This window comes from Kogia breviceps, chromosome 10 (genome assembly GCF_026419965.1).
Source record: "Kogia breviceps isolate mKogBre1 chromosome 10, mKogBre1 haplotype 1, whole genome shotgun sequence".
NCBI classification, from domain to species: Eukaryota; Metazoa; Chordata; class Mammalia; order Artiodactyla; family Physeteridae; genus Kogia; species Kogia breviceps.
In genome coordinates this window covers 88,909,861-88,937,465 of record NC_081319.1, presented here as the reverse complement: position 1 = coordinate 88,937,465, position 27,605 = coordinate 88,909,861, and the positions used below count along the sequence as shown (strand labels likewise).

The 27,605-nt window shown below is 39.4% G+C and overlaps 1 long non-coding RNA gene across 2 annotated transcripts in view; it reads right to left on the bottom strand.

Annotated features, from left to right (window-relative positions):
• The window catches only part of LOC136792029 (uncharacterized), a 527,007-nt gene that overhangs the window by 240,608 nt on the left and 258,794 nt on the right, over positions 1–27,605 (bottom strand). For both annotated transcript variants that reach the window (XR_010835137.1, XR_010835138.1), the window contains exon 3: positions 4,623–4,735. This is a non-coding gene — a long non-coding RNA (uncharacterized lncRNA). The remainder of the gene's footprint in view (positions 1–4,622; positions 4,736–27,605) is intronic.

Sequence of the window (27,605 nt, the reverse complement as noted above, 5' to 3'; positions counted from 1 at the left end):
AGTAACAGTTTCAAGCTTCTTGGGTAAGCGGCTATCAGGTGTGGGTATGGAAAGCATAAGCAATGATGAGAAGTGGAGGAAAAGAATGACCTGGGGCCACGGCTGTAGGAGTCAGCTCTGGGAACATTCTAAAATAACTCTGTTCATTTGAAACACCTCAGAGTCTGGATCTGGGTACAAATGTGTGCATCCGTGACGTAAGATGGCACTTGCAGGGAAAGCAGGGGGACAAAGCATGTCTAGTCACCAAATGGAATCATGAAAGGGGATTCAGGGAGGGCCCCGTGTAAAGCTTTTGCCACTGAGTAGCTCCGCCTTTATGGATCTGTAGCAGGTATCTGGGGGTGGACCTAAGGCTGCCATTACACAACAGAGCCTGCAGCCTGGAAGGTGATCCAGAGGTGAGGCAGAGGAGACTGAAGGCAAGCTGGGATCTGCTGGCTACTGCCTATCTGCTCACCACCGGATCTCAATGAAATAACCTTGCTTGAGTGATAGCTCCTTCCAAACCTGGAGTAACATTCCCTTTTTACTTTTTACTTCTAAAATAGAACCAAGAAGGAAAAAGGATTCTAGAAAATAAAGTTCACAGCTTAACCACACTGATATACCACAATCTAGCAGAGTCCATTCCCTGGCAGCATGACACATACACACCTCTTTTAATCATACTTAACTTACAAATAAAGAGAACAGCAAAATCCGTCTAACATGGTGTCTTCCTATTACAACCAAAACGCATTTATCTTCTACCCAAAAGCATAGACAAAGTCAATTCATCCATATTTGGATGATGTTCATTTCTCTTCCAGCTGAGTCACACACCAGTTTTGATATCTTGTAAATTAAATATTGAGATATATGTTATCTGCTAACATACCTTAGATTAGATAGTCACCATTTCTACAACTGATCGTGTGGTCATATTTGGTACTTACGATGTTCTTTCAACACCCATTCCTTATTCTCTTTGGCCTCAGAAAACAGCTTAGCTGGTCATGCTTTCTTTGCTGTGTGGGATGATCTAAACCTTCATTGCTAATGAATCTGGCCATTTGCAGTACTGCCTGCATTGGGCTGTGCTTTACAATTAACTTTTGTCACAAAGCATGGTAATAATAACAGGTGTTCCAGAAGTATTCCTCTGTTGCAAACATATTCCTCCCTGTGTCTACTGTGTACTAGCAACTGAGTTCCCCCTTAATAAGATCAGTGGTCCCAGCCTCACACCTCATAGCTTGTGGTATGAGGAGCCCAAAAGAGCCAGGTGGCAGACTCAGCTTCCAGTTTAATGGAAACAGTATGTGCCCTCTGGTGAAAGCATTTCTTCCTTGAAAACTAAGACCTTTAAATCAGCACAGCCCAAAACGGTGGGAACAGGAGACAAAAATTTTGCTAGTGGCTGATCATCAGTAAAAGTGAGAAGAATCACTCGCATTCCAGTTGATTCCCAGGCCAAGGCTACTGGCTACTGGAGAGAGAGCACCATAAATAGGCTGCCTATTCAGAACATGTTCTGCAGCCTTGAGGACATTACCCAAAACAGCTGGCACTGTAACCCAGTCTTTAAAAAGCCATTTCATAATTCTAACTCTTCAGCTGATCCAGGTGATGGAAGACATGGAAAAATCAATGCATTCCATCAGCATAAACCCATTGCTGCACTTAAGTCTTCTGGCTGGTCAGACTCAATATTTGTGGAATATGATGACAGCAAATAAGGTATTCTGTAAGTCCACAGACAGTTTCTTTGGGAGGAGTGTTTGAACATGAACAGGAAAGGCAAATCCATATTCACAGTAAGGATCTAGTCTAGTAAGAACAAATGCTGCCCCTTCCATGGTAGAAATCAACCAATACAACCAACCTTCAAACAGATGGCTGGCTTACACTCTGTGTGCCATACTGGGGGCTCAGGGCTGATCTTTGCTGTTGGCAGTTTGGAAACTCACCAGTGCCTGTAGCCAGAACAGCATAGTGGAATAGCTGTTTGTGTTGCAGAGTTTATACAGTCTTCATCCCTGCTTCCATGGCCACTTTTTTCACAAGCTCACTGTACAAGGATAGGGGTGACTGAGGAAAGATGCTAACTGACACTCACAGGATGAGTCGCTTTGTCCAGAATGTTCAAGCATCTTTTGTTGATGTTTCTCTTTATGAGCAATTACAAGGGAACAGATACCTTCAGAGTCTGTGCCCATTTGAAAAGACCTAGTCATAGACTTCTTCCCTAGACCTCTTATTACTGATTTTCCAATCATGTTCCTTCCTAATTTTTTTTAACCATTTGGCCAAATGGTTAAATACTGCCCATGAATTAATGTGGATCTGGACATCTGGATATCTCCCCTACCAAGAGAAACCATGTGAATTGCTAGAAATTTTGCCCACTGGAAGAACTTACCTTCTTCACTGTCTTTTAAGACCTCCCTAGTATACGGCTATATTGCTTCAAACACCTACTTTAGGACAGATTCAGCATATCATGTAAAATCATGTATAAACCAGGACCCAGGTTTTTCTTCTTTAGTCAGCTCATCCCAGGGAACTATCCATGAGGCCATAGGTGGCTGCTGAGACACAGAAGGCAAAGCAGCACCAGTAGAAGCCTCGGGAATCTGAACCACTTCAGCGCCTTCAGGGACTGTTTGAGCCCCGTCTCACTATCAACCTGACAGTGGGGCAATTCTATGCACACCCGACTCTATCCCTCAGTGAGTCACGCAATTCCACTTCATTCTGGACATCTAGGTTACAGGAAAACTTAGGGGCCCTTGGAAAAATGTCTATTTTCTGATGGGTCCCAGTGATAAGCCACAAGCTCTTTCTCAAAAGAATAGTTATCTGCTAAAGACGACATGGTTTTGTTCTAAAATTTTAAGCTTGTACAGAGTCATCTATAGGGACTTTCCATACATCATACCTCTCTTCTACAGACACTTCGAGAACCACTGAGTTGGCTGGGTCACACAGTCCAAGAGACAGAGTGGCTTACATAGCAAGGGGAACCTGTGAAGAAGCCCTTTCTTGCTTTGTCACACTCAAAACTGGCATTCTTTCTATTATTCCCCAAAGCGTATGTGGCTTCCAAAATCCAGAGGCTCACTAAGCATTACATCTTTTTCTTAGTTTTAAGAAGAGTCAGACGTGGAAACTTTTCCTTCATCTTGGAAAGAATATTAAAACATGCCCCAGATATTTCACCAAGCTGCCAAACACTTGAATTTCAGTGGGATTTATTTCTCAGCATCTGACACACATGCTTCTTTCCTTCCAAAATATCCAAGATAGTTGCTACTTCCTAATTTTGATTCCTATCAACCTGATATCAATGGAGGGTCTAATATGAAGTCTTGTATGGAGAAGTGATCAGTGCTCTTTTGGGTGAGATTACAAGAGAGGGCTGGAGTATTGATGTAGCTCTAAGATAAAACAGTGAAAGTTTATTTCTGGTTTTGTAAATGAAAAGCAATATGCTTTTTATGGTCTTTTACTAACATAAAAAAATCCAACAATTCAATAATTGGCTACCCGATATCAGGAGGTGTGTTCCTTTGCTTCAGTAAAGAAACCACATATGCCTTAAAAATCTAAAAATAGAGTTACCATATGATCCATCAATCCCACTCCTGGGCATATATCCAGAAAAGATGAAAACAATGTTCATAGCAGCACTATTTACAGTAGTCAAGATATGGAAGCTACCTAAGTGCCCAGCAACAGATGAACAGATAAAGAAGATATGGTGTATATTTATACAATGGAATATTACTCAGCCATAAAAAATGAAATAATGCCATTTGCAGCAAAATGGATGGATGGACATAGATATTATCATACTAAGTGAAGTCAGAGAAAGATAAATATCATATGATATCACTTATCTGTGAAATCTTAAAAAAATGATACAAATGAACTTATTTATGAAGCAGAAATAGACTTACAGACACTGAAAACAAACTTACAGTTACCAAAGGAGAAAGGGGGGGGTGGTGGGTAAGGGTTAAATTAGGAGTTTGGGATTAACAGATACAGACTACTATATATAAAATGGATAAAGAACAAGGACCTACTGTATAGCACAGGGAACTATATTCAATATCTTATAATAACTTATAGTGGAAAATAATCTGAAAAAGAATATGTATAATATATATTATATTAAATATATATTATATTTTATATATATTACAAAATATATATAATATATATAATATATAATATATAACTGAATCACTTTGCTGTACACCTGAAACTAACACAACATTGTAAATTAACTATACGTCAGTAAAAATTTTTTTAAAAAAGAAAAAAATAGAAACCACATATGGAACAGAGATGAAATTAGAGTCACAGCTTGATTAAATTTAAAAGAATCCACTGTAATTCTCTAAGATCAGTCTGGGTTTTGCTCAAGATGAACAGGTGAGGTTCAATGGAGATGCGATAGGAATCACAACATCCGCACGCTTCAAATCTTCAATGGTGGCCTCTTTGTCCTGATTTGTAAACTTCGATTTTGTTTCTGCCTTCACACCCTCCATTGCTGCTTCTCTTGTATGTACTCATTCTAACACAGCCCTTCCATGCTCAATATGCCCCTGATTGTTCTAAACACTTACCCCACTGTCTGAGCATGACCTTCTTGTACGGAGCATACTTCTTGTACTCAGTCTTGAGACTTTTGTTGGTTCGTAAACTTGGTAGCTTCCCAGGTGAAATCTGAAACTGGTCCCTGTAAGGAAGGCAAGGAGAGACTGAAGAAAGAGGCAGACCACTCTGGATTTGTAGGTGGCATGTGTAACAAGCAAGGGAACTTACATATGAGGTTAGTCTTGGGTGGCTGCAAGGTGAGTAGATCTCCACACCCACGTGTGAGAATCTTAAAGTTTATGTAGAGGCCCTAACTGCACTCAGGCACTTACACCGTCCAGATGGTCTCAACAATACCTTACTCTCTCAAGGCTGCGTCCCTGGAACAGTTCCCACTGTGGGAATGGTGGACAGAATGTACATTCCAAGCAGAGGGGGAGGGGTGAGGAGACTCTGATTGACCAGGTTTAGCTCACAGGTCAACCAGCGGGCACTCACATCCTCCAGATTACCTCCTCCAACAATTCAATAGGAAACAGAGGACCTATATTGTTACCTTCCAGGTTTACCATTTATTGTGTACATAACTTGCTTGAATTTGTTTTGTGTTACTTTCTTTAAAAAGAACTATGTTATCAAGACTTCAGCTTGTACCTGCAACATAATGTGCTCAATAAGTATTTATTAAATTAAGACATTTGTGAAGAGGAAGGATAAATTGTGTCTATATTGGGGCAAATTCAGAGAGTAGATCAAAATACACTGATGGTCGCCTACTTATTAAGATACAGTGAGACAGGGTTAGTTCCAGAGTCAGGGTAGATGGCAAACGAGCCAAGCAGAAACGAAGTAATTCTGGCTTTACAAGCTCGATCCCTTTTCCTATCTGGGCCATTCCTACATAGAAGTCACAAAAACATGAGAAATGCAATGAGATCAAGTAATAAGATAAAACAATATTTTCAGGGATAAGTTAAGAACATTTGACTTGTTTCCTCCTTACACACACATACAGACACACTGAACAATGTAAAAAACAATGAAGTAGCACAGACTAATCATGTAATCATTATGAAGAAACTTTTAAGAGTGGCAATTAATAATTATGTTGGGACAACATGCATAAACCTAGCTGCCCCAGGCAACCAGGACATAAGATCAGGAGGTAACAATCACCTGTGATAACACCTAGCATTCTCAGAGCTTATCAGGTTATATTTGCAAGATAGGCCCAGAGGGCTCAGAGTCAGGAAATAATCTATTACAAGTGATTAACATATTTACCCACATCCCTCAAGATGTACTTGCCTGTATTGTTTTTGAGAACTGCACCCCTTTTCCTCTTTACTTTCCCGTCACTTTCATGTGTATCTCTCAATTTATTTCATATTAATTTTCCTTTATTCACTATTGTTTCATTTTGTTCCTATACTTCCACAAACTCAATTTTCTTCTCCATCCCTCCAGGTATTCCTTAGAGCTAACACTGAGACTCTTGGGGTAGAATTTCTTATCATCTGAAATATAAATTTGCATCTTAAAAAGCAGAAATAAGTTCAGGATCTTTTACTTCTCAGGTATAAGACTATGAAGAAATGGTATATATAAGTCCTCCAATTACACAAAAGGGAAATAAAACCACCAGACGTCTTGATATTTTCAGCAAGTTGGATTCCTTAATGAAACATACTTTTGGAGCTAAAATAAACCTTAGAACTTACCTTGTGCATCTTTATTTTCAAATTTCACCCTTCTAGTATCTCACCTTAGAAATGTCATTCCAAAAGGAAGCACAGTTTAAAAGAGCAGCTTTTAACTGACATAGCATATTTGGAGGAATTGCTGAGCTGTGTAACATGGACTGTTTGCTTAGGGATTGCCTTGGTGTTTCATTACCAGGGGACTGAAATTCAGCTCAGACTTGGAGCACAGAAAATAACAGAATTGTACCATTATGGGGATGCAATCACTTAAGGGAACGTGCAAAGGTAAAATTTAGTTCAGGGATTCTCTGCATATCAATCACATTCATCTGTCATTCTGCTGTTTAGCCTGGGATGATTGCTTAATCTTCAAATTGCAAGCTAGCAGTGACATGGCAATAGCAGAGCTAAAAGGCAAAATGTAGGAGTATGAATGTGCAAAACTTCAGAAAATGCATCATTTCATCTTCTCTATTACTGAGATTTTTTACTGCAGGGTATTTTAACAACCCTATGATATGTGATCATCAAAGTCTGAAAGTTGACTTTTTAATTAAAGTCACCACCAAAGACAATTAAGCTCCAATTAGTAAACTTTCCGGGCTTCCCTGGTGGGGCAGTGGTTGAGAGTCCGCCTGCCGATGCAGGGGACGCGGGTTCGTGCCCCGGTCCGGGAGGATCCCACGTGCCGCGGAGCGGCTGGGCCCGTGAGCCGTGGCCGCTGAGCCTGCGCGTCCGGAGCCTGCGCTCCGCGACGGGAGAGGCCACAACAGTGAGAGGCCCGCGTACCGCAAAAAAAAAAAAAAAAGCTACGTAAACTTTCCTTTTAAAGTAAAGAATATTATAGGCTTTTGTTCCACTTAAGTTTTTGTGAATGCCTTTTTCTTTTTTTTGCACGTTTTGATTAATTTGCTTTATCTGCTATTGTTTAAGGAGTTCCATGAGTAAGCAAATATTTACCTTCTACCTCCTTTTGCCTAATCACTCTGATAACAGTGATTCCATTTGAAGCATTATCTATAAATGTAAGATGCAAATACTGACTTCTGTTTTTCTTGACATATTAGATTTTTTTCCCACACTTATGGTAATGAAACTGCAAGGTTTTGTGAAATGTCAGAGCATTTGAATTGGGTTTGATTCACTGAGAGATCACTGGATCTTTCTATCACTTACAGATGTCCACTGAAAACCCTAACAAATATTTTCATTAGTACGCCCCGCTATTTCCTAGATTAAAAAAATATATAGATGATACAGCTCAAACGCATCCATGTACTGAAAAATCAATCCACAATACATGTTCTACTAATATTGTATTATCAGCATTTTAGTCTACAAATTTAACAGTTAAATCTGTTTCTAGACTCTATTCTCTGCTACCACGGCAGTCCTATGTGGAAATCATAACCATTTTGATTTAAAATATATTTATAAATTGTTATAAAAACTATATAATAAATTGAGTATATTATCAAGCTCTATAATTGTTTATAGATACATGTATTTCTTCCATACCTGAAGAAAATTCTTCAGAATCTGCAACTTAACTAACTACTGTATGTAATGTATCAAAAGAATCTGATTTTTAGGATTCTCTTTCTCTCAAAATGTTTTTCCCTCCAAAGGGAAACTCTTAATTTGAAAAGCTATATTTAAAAATAATATTAATTGGTTATAATTTTAAGGCTAAACCGATAAACCATTTGAACATTTAACTATTTCTCTGAAACAGTATTTTTAAGAATGTTTTATTACTGAAAATTTTTAACATATACCAAAGTAAATAGAATAGTATAAAGAACTTTCTGGCATACTAAATATTCCATCCCTATATTGTACCATTCCTGCCCTAGCCCTGGAATAAGCCTTTTGTCGAAGGAGCACTGGTTCCTTTTATTCCTTTAATCGTAGACTATAACCTAGAAATCAAAATACTACATTTCATATGCAAATGGGACTAATTTTAGACTTTCTATTCTGATCCAATGGTTTCTCTGTCTATTCCCACACCAATACCAAACTGTTTTAATTATAGAGGCTTTACCGTATGTCTTAATTTCTGGTAGGTCTAGATGCCACCTATCAGTAGCTCTTCTTTTTAAAGGTTTCCCCAGATATTCTTGTATATTTGCTTTCCCAAGTAAATTTTAAAATTAACTTTCCTGTCTCCAGAAAAATAAGTGTCATTTTTATCGGGATTACATTCAATTAGTTCATTAATTTATGCAGACAAATAAGCATCTTTATGATAATGTTTTATCTTCCTATATTACACAAACTCCTATGGAATATACGCTATTCTCCTATATTCTTTCTTATATTGTCATTCACACAGCAATGGTCATGTGTTGCCCATAGTGTTCTATTTTAATCATAATTAAATTCTTATTTATAAGTGTTACTCAACTCCCCAAAATAATCAATGTTTTGCTAAACTTGTAGGCAAATTAACTTTGTTAAGCCTATCTTCATCTTTCTAAACATGTATTTTCTTTCTGTTGCTAGAAATAAAGTTAGTCTTGACATATTTAAAAAATACTAATGAGGCAAGGTTTTGATATTTTTTATGCTTGTATTACACCAATAAGCTATCATTCCTTAGTTCCTAGCAGCCTGACCATTTCATCTCATAGAAATTGTACAGTTATTTTCTCCTTGATAAGAAAAATCCACTTTGGTAACAACAATGTTAAGTTCCATCAAGAGGAAATTAAGGACTTCTCTGGTGGCGCAGTGGTTAAGAATCCACCTGCCAATGCAGGGGACACTGATTTGAGGCCTGGTCCCAGAAGATCCCACATGCCGCAGAGCAACTAAGCCCATGCGCCACAACTACTGAGCCAGCTCTCTAGAGCCCGTGAGCCACAATTACTGAAGTCTGTGAGCCTAGAGCCCATGCTCCGCAACAAGAGAAGCCACTGCAACTAGAGAAAGCCCACACACAGCAACGAAGACCCAATGCAGCCAAAAATAAATAAATAAATTTGTTTAAAAAAAATTTTATAAAGGAAATAAAAACTAAAAAGAAAAAATATTTTTCTTTATTAAGTTTAATAAAATTTAAGAATTAATCAACTTTCACCTCTCCTTTTCTACTTCTTAGTAAATAGTGCCAAAGAACTCTTTGAATTGGATGTATCAACTGCATGGTTTCTCCTAATTGTTACCATAAACGCAAAGTTTTTTGTTGTTGTCGATTACTTGCCTTGTTTCCACGAAATTATCATGTCCTTCACTATTACAATGTGCCACACATTATTTTGTGACAAATAAAATCAATAGTCACTACATATTTTTTAAACTTCTGTTTTGTGCCTACCTATATATATAGGAGGAACCAAGATGGCCTACAATATGTTTACTATATGAAATTGCCAATACTTTATCATATGAATTTACTATTACACCATAGTTTACCTAAAAACATGAAAATATCATAGGCTTTGGATTAATACATATATATAAATGAGTTCATAAAATATCTAAAAGGAAAATATGAGGTTACATGGAAAAGAAGGGAGAGAGTTGCTCTAGGAACCAGAGCTAAGTTATTTATTGAAATAGAGTGTTCAATTTGGCTCTGAGCTTTCATGAAGTTAGAGCATATAGGGAAAAAAAAAAAAAAGCCATCTAAAAAACCCCCTCACTGTCAGAACTCTGAACTATACATTGTCAGATGCCCTTTGCAACACTAATCAGCACAGAAATTTTTCATTAATCAGAATGTTCAGTAAGATTATTTATCCCATTTAATTCTACTTTTAACAGAGGGGTGAAAGAGATAAAAATAGTGTTAGTTATTATTGTTGAAAATATTTCTAAACCATTTTAGTTCCTTGACCTAAAATTAATTAAACAGTTTGAAAATTTTAAATCTTTGTTAAATTACTGACGGTCATATACAAACACCAATTCTCTTTGTAGAGTAATAATTTCATGGAAAGACATGTCAAAAGACTTTTTCATCTTTATTATTAAAAAGCATAATTACTGCTTATAGACTTGTTACATTAAAATTGCATGTTAAATTGCATTTTTGGAACTATTTAAATGAAACAAAATATTATCTGGGTCCAGAATGTACATATCACTGCAGCTCTCTGGCTTATTGCGAGTTCATAGAATGAAGGTGAACTTATAGCAAGCTCTTCCTAGACAGTCCACATTGCTCGCTTCATTTCTATTGTCTTCCATATCTCAAAATACGTGTGTAACTGAGGTTTCTGATTAATTTACTCTGGTTATTTGATGTCTTAGAAGATATTTCATCAAGATAGGATAACGAACTGTCTTCTTCTAAGTATGATCTTGCAGTGATTCTTGTAAAATTTATGGTAATAGACAACCTTCATGTCCATTCCACCATACATAATAAACTCAGATTGCCTTTAATGTATGTCAAATACATTTAAATTTTATGTATGTATGTATTCTGAACAATGAAAATATACTGATGAGAAGGCTGCAGTTTCTGCCAAAAAGAGAACTTCTTTTCTACTGGGACAAACAGTAATACAAACATTAGTCACAATCAAAGTGCTTAGTATTTTAATAAAAACAACAATAATAGCTTTACCTCTAGGAGTGAAGAAAACTTCCCAGAGTAGGCGATATTTGATCTGTTTTTATAGGACTATTAGAAATTTACCGGGTGGAAAAACATAGGGAAAGATATTTGAGTTAGAAGTCGTGAAAAATAAAAAGAAGTAATAACAAGAAAGAGTATGAATTGGAGCGAACTACAAGCAATATGGTGACTTCTCAGATACGGAGTTTAAGGCAAGGTGGAAACTGAGTCTCAAAACATCATCACTGCTTGCGTTGGTTTTGTACTGTGTCAGCTGAACTAGACTGGAACGGCATATGCTGCAGTTCCTCTCTCTGATGGCTGTGGGTTAAGGTTGACCACAAGAGAAACGTGCATGAGATTTGGAATGAAGAAGTGAGGAGGAGGATATTGGGCTCTGCGGTTGGGTTGGGGTGAGAGCTGCTGCTGCAGGTCAAGTATGAAGTTGCTGATTTGTTTGATTGTCTGACTGCCATGAGGCAGCATCCACATCTGCTCCCACCTGATCGCCTCCTTTAAGACCTCAAGCCCTAAATCAGGCACATGTGCAAAGCGCTTTGGCCTCTTCTAGAAGCCATCTTTGTTGTTGGGACTGGATGCGTTAAGAAACACCTGCAGGTTTCAGTTTCTCCTTGTGAGTTCCAGTTCATCTCTTATCTACCCCAGTTGTTTTTTTTTTTTTTTTCCACTGCTGGCTTCATTGACCTACAAACTCTTCAATCGCACTGCCACAGACAGAGCCAACAGCTTTTCATAAACTTCTTCACAGGCTCCCAGTATTACATAAGATCTAAAATAAAGCCTTTATATCACATCACTCATAGTAATTTTGCTTCCCTGGTTGAACCCCAGGTGATGCACAGCACTTCCTATTATTTAAAATTTACAAATAAGGTACCAAATGTCACTTTTCTTTCTGAAAAAGTCATAGAAATCAGAGTGATTTTTTGTGCATATTTTTCAATCTGTGGGGGGAGTAGTGAAGAAACATCAGAATTCATTCTAGTTGGAGAAATAAAGTGCTTGATTATAACTAGAAGAACATCTCCATGAAAAAACCCATTCCTCCTTGCAAAGAAAGCAAAGGGGAACAGCTTGGAATCAGATTTGTTCACACAGATTAAGACTGGAAATGCTATCTTTATTCTGGGGTTAGTACAGAACTGGGGTTTTAGAGTTGAGGGCTAATTCTCTTTTCATGAGTATATCTCTTCACATGTACAAAGTAATAAATCATGCTATTAATGATGCTCTTAAAAGTTCATTTTTTGATCCCATCTACTGTGAGGTCCCACAATATTCTGCCATATTGGTTGCCTCAATCCAAGGGTAACTAGCAAACTGCTGTGCAAATGTTTAATAAATCTGATAAATTAGTTTGTTTAATGTAGCAGTTGAGTACTGAGGATGGGGTATCTTTGATACTGGATCAAAACATCTGCCTTTCTGATACACAAACTTAGCTAATAACTAACCTCAAAACCTACCTTTCTGTTTCACAGGTTTATTTAGCCCAAGAGTGAAAGACGAGAAGTACTACTTTAAGACATCTGTCTCAGATTTAGAACAATATTTACCCACACTTGTTGTTTTATACCTTGAGAAATAAATAACTATTTGAACTAGAAAAAGATAGAAGACTGGCTAAGCCTTACTCCTGATAAGACCATATGATCGTGTGTGGAGGACGAGGGCAGTGGACGACAGCCTCAGGAGGTTCAACTATTTGTCCTTGGCCTGCATACTGGCAAGGAAGAAACTGCTTGTATTGACAGTAGACATACAGACAACCTAGCTAAAATGATTCCAATCAAATTCACTGCCTTATTTTGCTAAGAAAGAATCAAGAACACAATTAAGAAATCAATGATGATTATTGTATGACAAAACAGTGTCTGGCCAAAAAAACAATCTCTGAGGAAAGAAAAACTTAATCTACGAATGGGCATAACTCCCCTAAAGCTAAATAACTTAACAAAATACAATTTTAAGGCCTCTCTTACAAATAACTAATTTCACTCATTCCCAGTAGAATAATGACTCTGTTGTAGAGATAACAATGTCTAGCTTCTTTTAAGATAAATATTTCCAAGCAGAGCATAGGGAATTTCAAACTTAAATGATGTGCCCAAGACTTTCTTCATTAGCAGTCCATACTTTCTCCCCCAAAGAATGGGATCCACAGCAGATAAGGTATTGATACACCACTGTGAATATAGCACTGAACTAATAATCATGAAACAATGGAATCAGAGGTGGAAATATATATTGACTGCATGAATATATTCCAGAATAAGCACATGAAAGCATTTTCTTTTTTGTACTCTCTGTGCAGAATAGTTTAAGGATAGGTTGATGAAGTTGCATTAGGACTAATAGGGTATAAGAATAGTTCTGTTCATCCAGTATAGTCTCTGTGAAGAACATGAGGTTTGGTGCTTTTCTAAAGGGATATATATGAAGGAGAAATGATTTCCCTAGATCACGATAAACATCAAAAAATTTTGAAATTTACACTGTCTTTTACTTAAAAAACTTCTACTTCTATTCCGTTGCCATAAAAATTTGGGATGTAGCTGCAAATATTTCCATTGAAATGTTATTTATAACATCTAAAAATTTTTTATATCCACAAATCTCACCTATAGGGGATTGTTTCAATAAATTATGATAGATAATATAAAATTATAGTCATATATTAATACCTGTTACTAATAAAGTGATAAAATATTTTCATAATATACTGTTAAAGAAAAATGTCATTTACTCATCAAACTATATTGTGTGTATATATGTGTATGTGTGAGAACAAGAGAGAGAAAGAGAAATCTTGAATTATACACCCCCAAATTGCAGGATTTTTCATTTTCTTTTACTTTCAGTTTTTAAAAAATGTTTCACAATAAATGTGTTGCTTTCCTAATCAGAAATTTAAAAATTATAAATACGCTATGTGGTCTTCCCTGGTGGCACAGTGGTTGAGAGTCCGCCTGCCGATGCAGAGGACACGGGTTCGTGCCCCGGTCCGGGAAGATCCCACATGCCGCGGAGCGGCTGGGCCCGTGAGCCATGGCCGCTGGGCCTGCGCGTCCGGAGCCTGTGCTCCGCGACGGGAGAGGCAACAGCAGTGAGAGGCCCACGTACTGCAAAAAAAAAAAATAAATAAAAAAATAAATAAATAAATAAATGAAAAGAAAGAAATACGTTATGTAATTTTTTTTTTTTTAATGAGTAATAAGCATAGAGGATGACCCATGCAGAATTTTAGATTTGGGAGGAATTTCACATCTAGAGGTAATGTCTTTAATGTCCCCTCTTTTAAAGAGAATGCCTCTCAATTACGCCTTGTCAGTTTATTGTCCCCATTCTCCTCTCCAGAGCGTTCTTCAGTTTGTTTATGTCCAGGTACTTTGTTTCATATTGACTGTGTGCTTCTTACTGCAACATACAGTGAAGTGGCTCTGGGATGGATATGGAACAGAATCAGGGATGGCTCAAACTAGTGACATCTTTTTCAAAGGTAACGAGGCTGACCAGGTAGATAAGGCAGTTCTTTGGGGTGAGGGGCTGGAGGGGGAAGGTGAAGAGGGAACTCTTGAGGGCTTGGAGAGAAGCTAATCAAGAATAAAATTACCAATGAAAATAAAAAATTTCAAAGAATGAAGGAAAACTGATTTAAAATAATATTGTCCCTTAGCTCTGCCTAATGGGTCCTGCTGTTCTGGGTGGCACTCTCATCTAACCACCAGGGAACTGGGGTTCAAGGAGCGATCAGATTGAAGACAATCGGCATTCAGCCTTGGCGAGGAGCAGGGACAGAAGGTTCTTTGTTGAGTGAGGCAGCCAGAGAGTACCTTGTGCTGAGCAAGATCTGGATTAGGGGCGTGCATGCTCGCTTGTCACAAATGTTTTATTGTGTGTCTGGGCAAGTCATTCTCACTTGTTAAGGAACAGCGAGGGTTTTGTTCCGCATGGGCTTAAAATAAACCAGAAAAATCAGAGGGGCTTAGGGTAAGGGGGGAAAGAGGAGGAAGAGTTCATGTTTATGGTTTATTTTTGTTTGGTTAGCTCTTTAAGCTTTTGGAATAGGCAACTTCCTGGGGATTTTAAGTCTTAAAGTCTTCATTCTTCATTAGCTCCAATTTTAAAGTAACTTGTATGTTGATCATTTAAAAACCAAATTGGAATAAGAAATGTACTTGTTATCTCAGTATAAATGTCGTGTTGGTAAAGTGCATCGCATACCATCAATGTGTCTTTACCCTGGCATACTGCGTGAGCTCAGTGAACACAATGGGACTAGTGACAGACAGTATTTTGAGTATGTTTTTCCTTAGGTTTTTTATTATTTCTTTTTTGCCCATACCTTCTTTTGAAAATATAAAAATCTCACAGACTCCTTTGTCTGAAATACCATGAATGCAATGAAAAACATATCAAAATACTGGAAAACTATGTTTTTTTTTTCAAACGTCCTATTTCCCTTCCTCCATTCTATCATTTCCCCACATCCACCACCTCTCCCCAGAGCTGTGTGATCCCTATTGAAAACCATTCATTGTTTGCACATAATCAGAAAACCTAGTTTCTAGCCCCGGCCCTGTTTTCACTTAACTGCCATCTGTACTTGTGCAAGTTACTTATTCTCTCTGGGCCTTGATACCCTTCTTTGTCAAATGTGAATAGTCTAACCCGCCTTCCTGTCTAAAAGAGTTACTGAGATTCAAAAGTGATAACACATTTTAAGACACTTTGTAAATAAAGAATAAGTAATAGTAGTAGTAGTATGAAAAGGCTTCAGCTTTGCTATTGCAGTATAGCTAATATACACAAAAGCACACACATCATTAAAAAAATGTCAGAGGGAAAAATTTGTGAAGATAATTACTTTAGAAGAAGACTTTGGTTTGCTGTGAGTCTACCTCCCACCCCAGGAAGGAACAGGGGATAGTGAGGCGTACTATCTCCTTTATCTCTGGGCAGGTAAGAAGAGCATCTAGGGGACAACTCAGAACAGCTTAAATGTGTTTATTGCTTTTGGGAGAATCACAGGATCTGATGCCAGGCTTAAGCCTAAGAAAACTAAAGCAGGCTGCGGAAGGGGAAAGAGATGCCTGCGTTAAGTTTGGTGAAAGTTGGGCAGGTGTTTGCAATGATCAGACATAGGCCAGCCGTGAAGAAGAGACAGACCAGGTGGGCTGCTCTTGCTTCCAATACAATAAGATCACTTAGAGGGATGGTGTGCAGGAAGTGCTTGGTACGTCACTGGAGGTTCGTATATGTTAATTTGCTACGAGCTGTTGAAAGAACCAAAGGATCCACTGGAACAGAGATGTACTTTCCAAATCAAGGCTTTCCTTGACTCACAAGGCTCCCAGTAATGACCATTGCCAACAACCAACGAAAGTACATCAAGAGGGAAGAGATTAGTTTTCACCACCTATGAGACCCAGAGAAAAGAAAACCATCTAGCCAAGTGTTATAAGATTGTCCTGTTTATCCCAATCCTCTCTTCCCAAATTTGACACTGGAGGGATCTGTTATGTCTACTAGCCAGAGTCAGTGAGAAAGGGAACAGAAGGCTGAAATCTATCCCAGTGCCTTTCCTGAAGCCAGGCAGCCACCAATCAAATGTTAACAGAGGGGAGATAGCTCTTTTAAAATAAAGACCAGGGGCTTCCCTGGTGGCGCAGTGGTTGAGAATCCGCCTGCCGATGCAGGAGACACGGGTTCGTGCCCTGGTCCGGGAAGATCCCACATGCCGCGGAGCAACTAAGCCCGTGAGCCATGGCCGCTAGGCCTGCGCGTCCGGAGCCTGTGCTCTGCAACGGGAGAGGCCACAACAGTGAGAGGCCCGCGTACCGCAAAAAAAAAAAAAATAAAAAAAAAAAAAAATAAATAAAATAAAGACCAAAGCATTTATTAATATTTTGGCCTGGACATATTTCACTTACTGAAGCAACACTGTGTCATATATATATATGTGTGTATATATATGTCTAGCTAAGACTGAGGACAGAAGTCACAGGGTTCCCCAAGTTTCCATCCATGGACAGTGGATAACCATCCCTCTGCTCTTCTCACCCTCAATAAATGTTAAAAGGGCAAAAGGAAGACAAAATAAAATTGTATCTTGATTATATTTCTAATTATCCATATCCCATGTACTGCTTATAATGTGACCTTCCCAGTACATCAACTAGTATTAGAAATTTTTAATAAACTGTGAACCTCAAGAAACTTAGGCTGGGTCAAATGTCAAGCTCTCAAACTCAAAACTATTAATAAGCAATCACTGAGCACCTGCCTTATACGAAGAACTCTATTAAATATTGTCAAGAAGCAAAGAAAGAAAGGAGAAGACAAATCCTCTGTCCTTGGATGAGTTCATAGTACAACTGTATTGTTAACACATATAACAATATTGCATGTTGAGAACAATTGCACAGTGACCTATTAGTTTTCTCAAAATAATAGACTTCGGTAAATCTGTTGTAAAAATCAATCAGTGAAATGAACTTGGTGTTCCTTGGAAGGCCCAAGTTTGACTTTTCTATGCTCTGCAGATCAGAGAATAAGGATCTTGGAGCAGCACCATGTTCACTTTCTGTCTGACCCTTTTATTTCAGGCACACTTACGTGCACATCCTGAAACCAAACCTCTGCTTCCCAGGAGTCATCTCATGCAATTCCCCGTAGTTGTTCCAGAAAATGAAGATGGACATCCTGAGAGTCACGAAAGGTGGACAGGTGGGAGCAGGGAAATGGAAAATACAGACTCTGTCTTTACCTACAGACCTTTTCTAGAATGGGCATCACTATGTGGCTTTGTAAAAAATGCTAGCTAGGCATCTCATACAGAAAGATGGCATAAATGTGGGACCTGCTTAAGACAATGGTGAACCAGTTCAAAGAAGAATTCTTCAGAGGAACAAAAGACTGTCAGTACATCAGGGAAGAAATGATGCCCTTTGTTAGGGGTTGAATTGTGCACCCCCCCAAAAAAATTAGTATGTTGAACTCCTAGTCCCCAGTACTTCAGACTATGACCTTTTGGGAAATAGTCATTGAAAATGTAATTAGTTAAGTTAAAATGAGGTCATATTAGAGTAGGATGCCTAATCCAAAGGCTGCTGTCCTTTTTAAAAAGTGAAATCTGGACATGGAGACACACAGTTGGGAATATTGGAATTATGCTGCTGCAAGCCAAGGAATTACCAGAAGCTAGGAGACAGGCCCAGAACAGAGGCTTTTCTAGAACCTCCAGAGGCAGCATGGCCTTTCGGTTGTCTTGATTTTGGACTTCTAGCCTCCAGAAAAATAACACAATACATTTCTGTTGTTTAAGCCACTCAGTGTGTGGTACTTTGTTACAGCAGTCCCAGTAAATTAATACACCCTGTTTTTAGAATGAGCTCACAAAAGTAATGAAAGCATTTCAACATATAGGCTACAAGGGCATAAAAATAATACTTTAACACAATAATAGAATCTAATCCCCAAGGAAAAGGCAGACATATTTAACATATATTAGTACTTCAAACTCAGATGTCAATAGAAACTAAAATAAAAAGGATGTGTTCAGCTCTGAAGTGCTATGTGCTTGTGACATCACATTCAAATGTTCTATTCACTTATCTGTCTCCCCACCTAGTCTGAATATGCCTTAATAGAAATCCTGCCTAATTTGTCTTTATAATCCTTGCACCTTGCACAGAACCCAAAACAGTTCAGTCAGAATTGAACTAGAGGGAATAATCATTATCAGTAACCTGACCACCAACAAGAAAAACATTATTTCAGTTAATCTGTGACGTTAAACCATGCCTGTGTATGCATTTCCTTGTTGTCATTTAAATTCGAAATACGTACAGTGGGTATGGATTTTAATCTACCATACTCAGGTGCAAAATAATATCACATTACATACTTTATTTTCTAACTAAACGTATTTCTGACTCTAAAATCCTGTCTCGATGAAGGAAAATTCAATCATGTGCAGCTTAGAAGAGTGCTTCCTCTATCCTAGGCTCACTAAAGACGGGGCTGGGCGTGGCCCACCCTGAGCACGGGGCCCGGGCATCTGACTGTTACGGTTGCCTTTGTGTTGCTCATTGGCTGGTTCCTCAGGTGGCCTGTGAAGAAGGAAACTCCGCACCTGTGTCAGTGCTGAACACCACAGACTCATGGCAGGCTTGCCGCCCAGGGGCTTGGGATCCAACCTCCATGAGCGCACCCCCAAACATTCTCTGTCTCAGGGTGCCAGGCTTCCTTGCATGACCTTGTCAGAAAACCCTTTCCAGCTTCAGCATCCCTCCTCTCCTGCAGGGCCAGGCAGCCGCTTCTGCTCTCACCTCCAAGCCCTTTCCCATCTTTGCCCTAAATGGCCAATCCTGGGCTTCCCTGGTGGCGCAGTGGTTGGGAGTCAGGGGACGCGGGCTCGTGCCCCGGTCCGGGAGGATCCCGCATGACGCGGAGCGGCTGGGCCCTTGAGCCATGGCCGCTGGGCCTGCGCATTCGGAGCCTGTGCTCCGCAACGGGAGAGGCCACAGCAGTGAGAAGCCCGCGTACCGCCAAAAAAATAAATTAATTAAATAAAATTAAATTTAAAATAGAGGTGTGGGGCTTACCTGGTGGCACAGTGGTTGAGAGTCCGCCTGCCAATGCACGGGACGCGGGTTCAAGCCGCCGTCCGAGAAGATCCCACATGCCTTGGAGCGGCTGGGCCCGTGAGCCATGGCCGCTGCGCCTGCGCGTCCGGAGCCTGTGCTCCGCAACGGGAGAGGCCACAGCAGTGAGAAGCCCGCGTATCGCAAAATAAATAAATTAATTAAATAAAATTAAATTTAAAATAGAGGTGTGGGGCTTCCCTGGTGGCGCAGTGGTTGAGAGTCCGCCTGCCAATGCAGGCGACGCGGGTTCAAGCCGCGGTCCGAGAAGATCCCACATGCCGCGGAGCAGCTAGGCCCGTGAGCCATGGCCGCTGCGCCTGCGCGTCCGGAGCCTGTGCTCCGCAACGGGAGAGGCCACAACAGTGAGAGGCCCGCGTACCGCGGGAAAAAAAAGGGCAATCCTGCGGAATCCTCACCTCTTATAGATACCAAACCAAAGTCAGTTTCATTTTCTCTAAGAGAGAAGTCAAAAGAAAAGGCTGGTTCTCATCAATTAGTTTCCTATTAATTCACCGTGTTACATACTTTGTATATATGTGCAGCTTTCACCACTAAACAAATCAACATTTTCACAGACATTCAAGTGGTTAGCAGTTAGACTGTCATGTATGGCCTTGTTTAATATACTCCCTTCTCCCTTGTAAAAAAATAAGTCAAGCTTTCCTGCATATATAATGGTAGCTAGGAAAACCAATGACAGCGTCTGGACTATCGTACTGGACAGTGAGATGGATTTACCTTAAGAAGAAGTGGAGACTTAAAGACCCCTCCTCAGTCATTCTAGTCTGCAGTTTCCCTGAACGAGGCCCATGTATGTATTTCCTTGTTTCTGTCACACACTTTGGAGGAACACGGGTGCATGTTCCTGGGGGACACACATTGGGAGCACCTTTCATGGCCCAGACCAAAAGCTGCTCTCCAGATATGTGCAGCTCTACCTGCACCATATCCATGAACATACCCCGTATAAACTGCAGTTGCCTCGAGTTCACATGAAGTAGGAAAATCAATGAAAGGAAAGCCAAAGCATAACTTGGAGAAACCCCTCCAGTCTCCACTTACTATTTCTAAACTTTTCCTTCTAATGTAATCAAACATTGATGAATCCGGCTAGTGTTTCCATACCACTTTACTGTCCCTGCCCATGTGGTCAACCCAGGGAGAAAAGAAAAGTACAAAATCCCTCAGTTGCTTCATTTCTCAAATGAGCCCAGCATTGCGGCAATGTTCATTACACCTTGACAGCTGACCCTCATCATACATCTATGACCTATTAGAGAGTTTTCAAGAATGACCTCCAGGCTCTTTTTAAAATCTGTAAAATCGTGTGTGTATGTGTGGGTGTACACACATGCATTCATACGTATAGGCACACGCACACAGACTCCATTTCAAGAGTGATGTGCAAAGAATCGGCCCCCATCGACCATTTTATTACTGTTTGCACATTTGGTACGGAACAACCATGAAGGCCCCAGCGTCTGCAGCAGCTCCGGCAATTAGCTCCGAATGAAACAGTCATAAATAGTAATTAGCCATTCCCTCAGTCATGTCCTAAAGCCTTTAAAAAATCCACAGAGAAATAAATGCATTCTTTTCTAAAGACCTATTATAGGCGCACCACCCCCTCACTCCACCATCATTTCACAGAAGCTGACAGCAAGAGTGGGACTCCTGCCGCTCCCCAAATGACCGTGGATGTGATGGGGTCCAGTGAGGAAAAGCAAGCAAAAAGGGGCAGAGAAAAGAGATGTTACAGAACCAAAGGTCTGTAGAATATTCACCAACGTAGGGAGATGTGGGTCTGCGGGAACCCAGAATATTCAACACAGGAGGACAGGATCCTAACTAGAATTATGTCCTACGTGGCTCTACCTCTGCCTCCACTGTGAATCTAAATGCTGCAGGAGAGCTTCATGAATCCTCCCTTCACTCAGTGGTGAAATCTCTCAGCCCTAAAATGAAGCTGATAGTGGCACACCGCTCCTTTAGTCAGGACACTAGCTCAGAGAACCTAAGAGGAGGTCTCATATTAGTGAAGCTCCGTCTCCTGTCTTAAAAGCGTGGATTCTGAGGCCTGAATCTGTGTGTTGTTAGGGAGTTTACGATCGTGACAATTAAGCCCCGTCATCCAATAAGCAGACACAGTCCATTCTGTGATGTGCTGTGTAGCCTGGATGGGATCATTCTAATTCTCATAGTTGGAGGTCTGAAATGGGCCTGGAAAGTTTATCTGGCTTATTCCCTTAGCTTATTCAGTTATGTCTCTTCTCTTCCATTTCAGACAGATTTGTGTACAGAAAAACTATGAGCTCAGCCTCTTAGTACAAGCCATCTAGACCCTGGACTGATCATCCATGGAGGACTTAATCCGAGTGGAGAACCTTGGTTCAGGCATTACCAGTGGCCTGAACAAAGACTTGCAGTGTTTCTTCCATTCCTGAGATGCTACAGTGTTGCCTACCATGAAGACTTTTTTCCCACCTTACACTGTTAGTTCTCCAGTTAACCAAACTGGAGTACTCAGTATCCCCTGGACACATCTTTTCTGAGTGTCCCCCCCCATACGCATACATACCAATCGTTCACAGCGCTCTCGGCTGTAGAGCTACTCCACCCTTCTAGGGGCAACCTGATGGAATTATAGAGGTTCCAGACAGGCCCGTGTGCTTGAACCCTTGCTACTTACTAGATGTAGGAACTTGGAACTCTTCTTTGGTTCCTCTAAGCCAGGAATCCTCAAGCCTGGCTGCACATTGATACAACATGTCAGGTCTAAATAACCGTAATCATAACCACAACTACACCCCCAATACTCAGACCCTAAAGCAGACTCCTAAAATCAGAAGGGGTGTAGGGCTGGGTCCTGGCGCAGATACTTTTCAAAAAGTACTTTATGTGATTCTCTTCTTACGTACACTTAAGGTCCTGACCACAGTTTGAAAGCTCAATTTTGCTCCCTTGTAAATCAGTGATAACACTGACCTATTTCTGAGGGTTACTGTGAATTTTTAATTCTGCAACATGGGTACAATGCCCATGTTAAATATATGATCAGAGAACTGCGATTATGTTACTATTATCCGCTTTGCTTCTAACGCATTTTATCCAGGACCCCTGCAAACTGTTGCAGTGCAGTGTAAGTTACGGGTGTATTTGACTCTGAATTTGACAGCGTACCTGCCTGCCTAGCGCTAGGCCAATATTAAGCCTAGGCTCCATGAATGAACCATTCTATCATCTGGAATGTTGCCTACCTTGGCTCCTAATACCCAAATCCACCTATCCCTCAAGACCTACATCAAATTCCACTTCTCTCCTCAGCAGATTTTTTCCCATCAGAACTCAGAGCTTTACTACTATAGATCATTCACCTGGCAACTAGTTATCACTATCCTTCCTCGTGATCTTATGTTATTTTAACTTGTTTGGCTATTTTTTGTTTATATCTTGTCTCTCTAGACAGACATTCTATTTTATCTTTTTTATATCCCTCACAGGGCCTAATATATACAATATGTGGCACATATTAAGATAAATAAATAAATCCTCTGGTACGGGGGAAAAGAAGTTTAATTTTAGTACAAATTGAAATGGGATAGAAATGGCAATATTAAAAAAAAAAACTTGAGCAAACATTTTAATTTCATGGTAAGTAATTATACTTTCTTTGTTGGTAAACACATTACGGGTGCCAGCTGCCAAAGATAGTAAAACCATACAGCAAAAGCTACAGAATTTGGAGACATGGATTCTAGACCCAATGCTATTAATATGTAATTTGAGACCTTGAGCAAGTCAAGTCATCTTTATGGTTTTCAGACTCTGTAAGAGGCAAGGGTTATATGCCAATCTGTAACGGAGCTTTCAGCCCTTACATTCTAAATTCGTGACCCTAAGATTTTTAAATACAAGTGGTGTGCTAAGTTACAGACATTGAGGACCTTCCAATAGATAACATTATTCCCCTGAGGATGGAGGATAGAATTTTGTGAAAGTAAGAATTCAGGGAAATAATGAAAGCCCAGCCTGAATAAAGAAAAGGAAACAAAGAGCTTGGAATGAAGCATGATTTGTGGGTCTCTACTGCCCTCCTCAGAGAAAAGCATGGCAGTGGGACTGCAGGCACTTCGACGTGGGGAGGGAGAAAGAAGCCTTTTCTGCAGTCAAGATACACCGAGGAAGACTTTCTTGGAAAAACAGTATTCAGGATGGATTAAGCCATTTCTGAGATAACAACATGCCTGAGAGTCAGATGTACTCATTTGAAAGCTAATCAAATCATCTTGATAATTATTCAAACCAACATTGATGAAGCAATTGCTATGCTGCTGTCAAAAGTAAAAGGGACTCTATTTAGGAACCCTCTGTAACCTTATTTCTCCCCCTCAGATTAGCTGCCCCATTTCCCCATCTGGTGACTCTTCTAATAAGTGCTTTAAATTTTTGATTAAAGCCACCATTGGCTCCTCACATTTTTTTTTTCAAATGTAGTGTATAATTTAATGGTTTTTAGTATAATTCACAGATATGTGCCACCATCACCACTGTACTGGGTCATTAAAGTTCCTCCCTGGTGGAAGTGAGCCCACAGATGCATCCTTATCTCTGCGAGTCTCTCTTTCTCCTCCACAGGAGGAAGGGAGGCCAGGCCATTTCCTCCATCCTGCCTTTGTGTCTGTCATACTCTTTGAGTGGATTTTCTTCTCATCCCACCTCTGTGTACAAATGTAAGTCATCTACAAAGAGCCACCTCTAAAGTCACTTGTCTGTGAAATCTTCTCCAACCCTTCCTGTCAAAATCAGCTTTGGAGATATTCAGTTAAACCATTAAATGTGGAGGACTGAATAAAAATATTCACCTCCTTTCCAGCGCGATCCCTAAACCACACTAAAATGAAAGTAAAGGAATAAAAAGTCAAAACCCCAAAGAAGAAAGAGAACAGGACAGAAGATAGTATCATTGGAGAAATTCTGACTTCAATAAAAAGAAGAGAGCTCTGTCAGAGAATTTAGTGGAAGAAACAATGATAAGGAGAACATATGTGGGGGGAGGGTTGCTGTCTACAGGGAAAAAATATAAAGAAACTAAACTAAATATAAAGAAACTAAATATAAAAAATATAACGTAACCAAAGAATATATTAAATGGTGACAGCATGTGAGAATGCAAGAATAATAAATCCTAAAATATCATAATAGGTGGCTTAATATTTTTAAAGTAAATGAAGAAATAGCTGTTATACATATATTTTAAAAGATACAAAATAAATGCCAGAAAATAAGTAGCTAACAAAACAAAGGGATTGCCTCGGGGGAGCCAGATGTTGATGTTGCTTTTCTTGTATGGCGTTATATGAGATTGTATTAAACTAGCTGCCTGTAATACCTAAGTAAAAAAAATTTCATGTTAAAAGGCAGGTAGAACATCTACTCATCACTCCCTTCTATCCTATTAGACACTACTAGACCTTTGTTGGTACCTTCCTTTATAAGTGTCTACTTTGTAACACTAACACTCACTAAATGAGTATACGTTCTTTAAAAAGAAGTGTCCTGCTTTTATTCTGTGTTCCTTCCATGCCTCCTCCCAACTGGCTATTGGAAAAGCAAGCATCCATTTTGGGGAGTTGTCATATTGGGAACGTACCTGTTATTGAAGGTGTTGCGATTCTAGACATCCTGCAACATGTGGGGTATTCCTACACAACAAAGAATTACTCTGCTCCACTTTGAGAAATAGCAGGTAGTATGATATTAGACTTAGTTTCCAGTCAACATGCCAATGATGCTGAAAAGGCTGTCATCTGTAATTTACTGTGAATGAGTTGAATAGCTCTTTTAGATAGGGTAATACATATATTTTATTGGAACTCAGGGTAACAAGAAAATAATGAAAGTACTGTGTAATATTTCACTCCCACCCCCAGAAGATTCTGAGTCAGTAGTTCTGAGTTACAACCACAGAATCTATATTTGTGTAAAGGTCATCAGAATATTCTAGTGCTGTCAGGTCTGGAAATCAATACCAATTTAGAATTCACTGCTAAAGGAGGATGAGAATAGGAAATGGGATAAAGAAGAGAATTTAGAGTCCCGAAAAGAAAAACTGCCATCCTATTCCATTTGTCTAGAGGTAATACTCACTGTCATCTCAATTTGCCAACAGGTATTCTTTTTCAGCATTTGAGTTTTCCTCAGTTACACTTACAACAGTCGTCATACATACAGGGCCTATAGCAAGTTTCATAGTTGAACTTAGCTAGAGCTATATTTGATATAAACACCCCCCCCATCTATTGAGACAATAAATTTACTTTCAAATTGCTAAGAAAACATGAGTTTTGCCACTAGCCTACAGATTTTACAGACATCTGGGGACATGGACACTGTTAATCCATGAATAATTATGTCTCTCTTTTAAGTAAGCTGTTCCTTAGAGTTCTATAATAAAATCTGTAACTTCCAGCCTTAAAGTATTTGCCCACAGGTAATATTAAAATACAGCTCAAAATGAACTCCAGCCTCAGCTGTGAGGACCTATGTGGTGTTATTAAATATTATGCTGTCTAGTCACCAAATAGCGACGGCATGGCCAAATATCTGAATGACTACTCCGTTGCTCTATCAATCAAACTAGCAAAAGTTAAACAGCAATCTAATATTTTCACCTAGCAAAATAGCCAATATTATTAAAATTAGAATATCTTGTGTCAATTACATACACAAAAAAGATTATACAAAAGGATTTTTCCTATTAGCAAACAATCTAAATATTCCACAATAGGAGGATGATTAAATGAGTAGGCAGACAATTATTTCGCCATTAAAACCATGTTTTCAGGGCTTCCCTGGTGGCGCAGTGGTTGAGAGTCCGCCTGCCAATGCAGGGGACGCGGGTTCGTGCCCTGGTCCGGGAAGATCCCACATGCCGCAGAGCGGCTGGGCCCGTGAGCTATGGCCGCTGAGCCCGCACGTCCGGAGCCTGTGCACTGCAAAGGGAGAGGCCACAACAGTGAGAGGCCCACGTAGCGAAAAAAAAAAAAAAAAAAAAAAAATCCATGTTTTCAAAGATTGTATATAGACTTGGGGAAATAGTCATTATAAAATAATTTTATAATGCAAGGTATGAAAATCCATATATTGTATCAGTCAGTTTCATAACACATATATAAGCATTCATATATATAGATGTGTATATATATATATATATATATATATACACAAACATATATTACAATGTAGCAATCAAGCAGTATTTCTGGATGGTGAGACTATGAGCATTTTTTAAAAATATTTTTAAAAATAAATTTATTTTATTTATTTATTTTTGGCTGCTTTGGGTCTTTGTTGCTGCGCACGGTCTCTTCTCTAGTCTCGGTGAGCGGGGGCTACTCTTCACTGCGGTGAGCGGGCCTCTCATTGCAGTGGCTTCTCTTGTTGTGGAGCACGGGCTCCAGGTGCGTGGGCTCCGTAGTTGTGGCTCGCGGGCTCTAGAGCACAGGCTCAGTAGTGGCACATGGGCTTAGTTGCTCCGCGGCATGTGGGATCTTCCCTGACCGGGGCTCAAACCCATGTCCCCTGCATTGAGCAGGAGGATTCTTAACCACTGAGCCACCAGGGAAGCCCTGAGCATTTTTAATTTTCTTTATACTTTCTTTCTGCTTTTATATTTTGTACCATGACAATTCTTTATATATATATATATATATGTGTGTGTGTGTGTATATATATATATATATGTATATAGATAGTTGACTTACAATATTGCATTAGTTTCCAGTATACAGCAACGTGATTCAGTTATACGTGTATATGTGTATAACAATATTCTTTTTTTTTGTTCCATTCTTTTCCATTTCAGTTTATTATAAGATATTGAATATAGTTCCCTGTGCTACACAGTAAATCCTTGTTGTTTATCTATTTTATATATGATAGTGTACATCTGTTACTCCCATGCACCCAATTTATCCCTCCCCCTCCTTCCCCTTTGGTAACCATGGGTTTGTTTTCTATGTCTGTGAGTCTGTTTCTGTTTTGTAAATAAGTTCATTTATACTATTT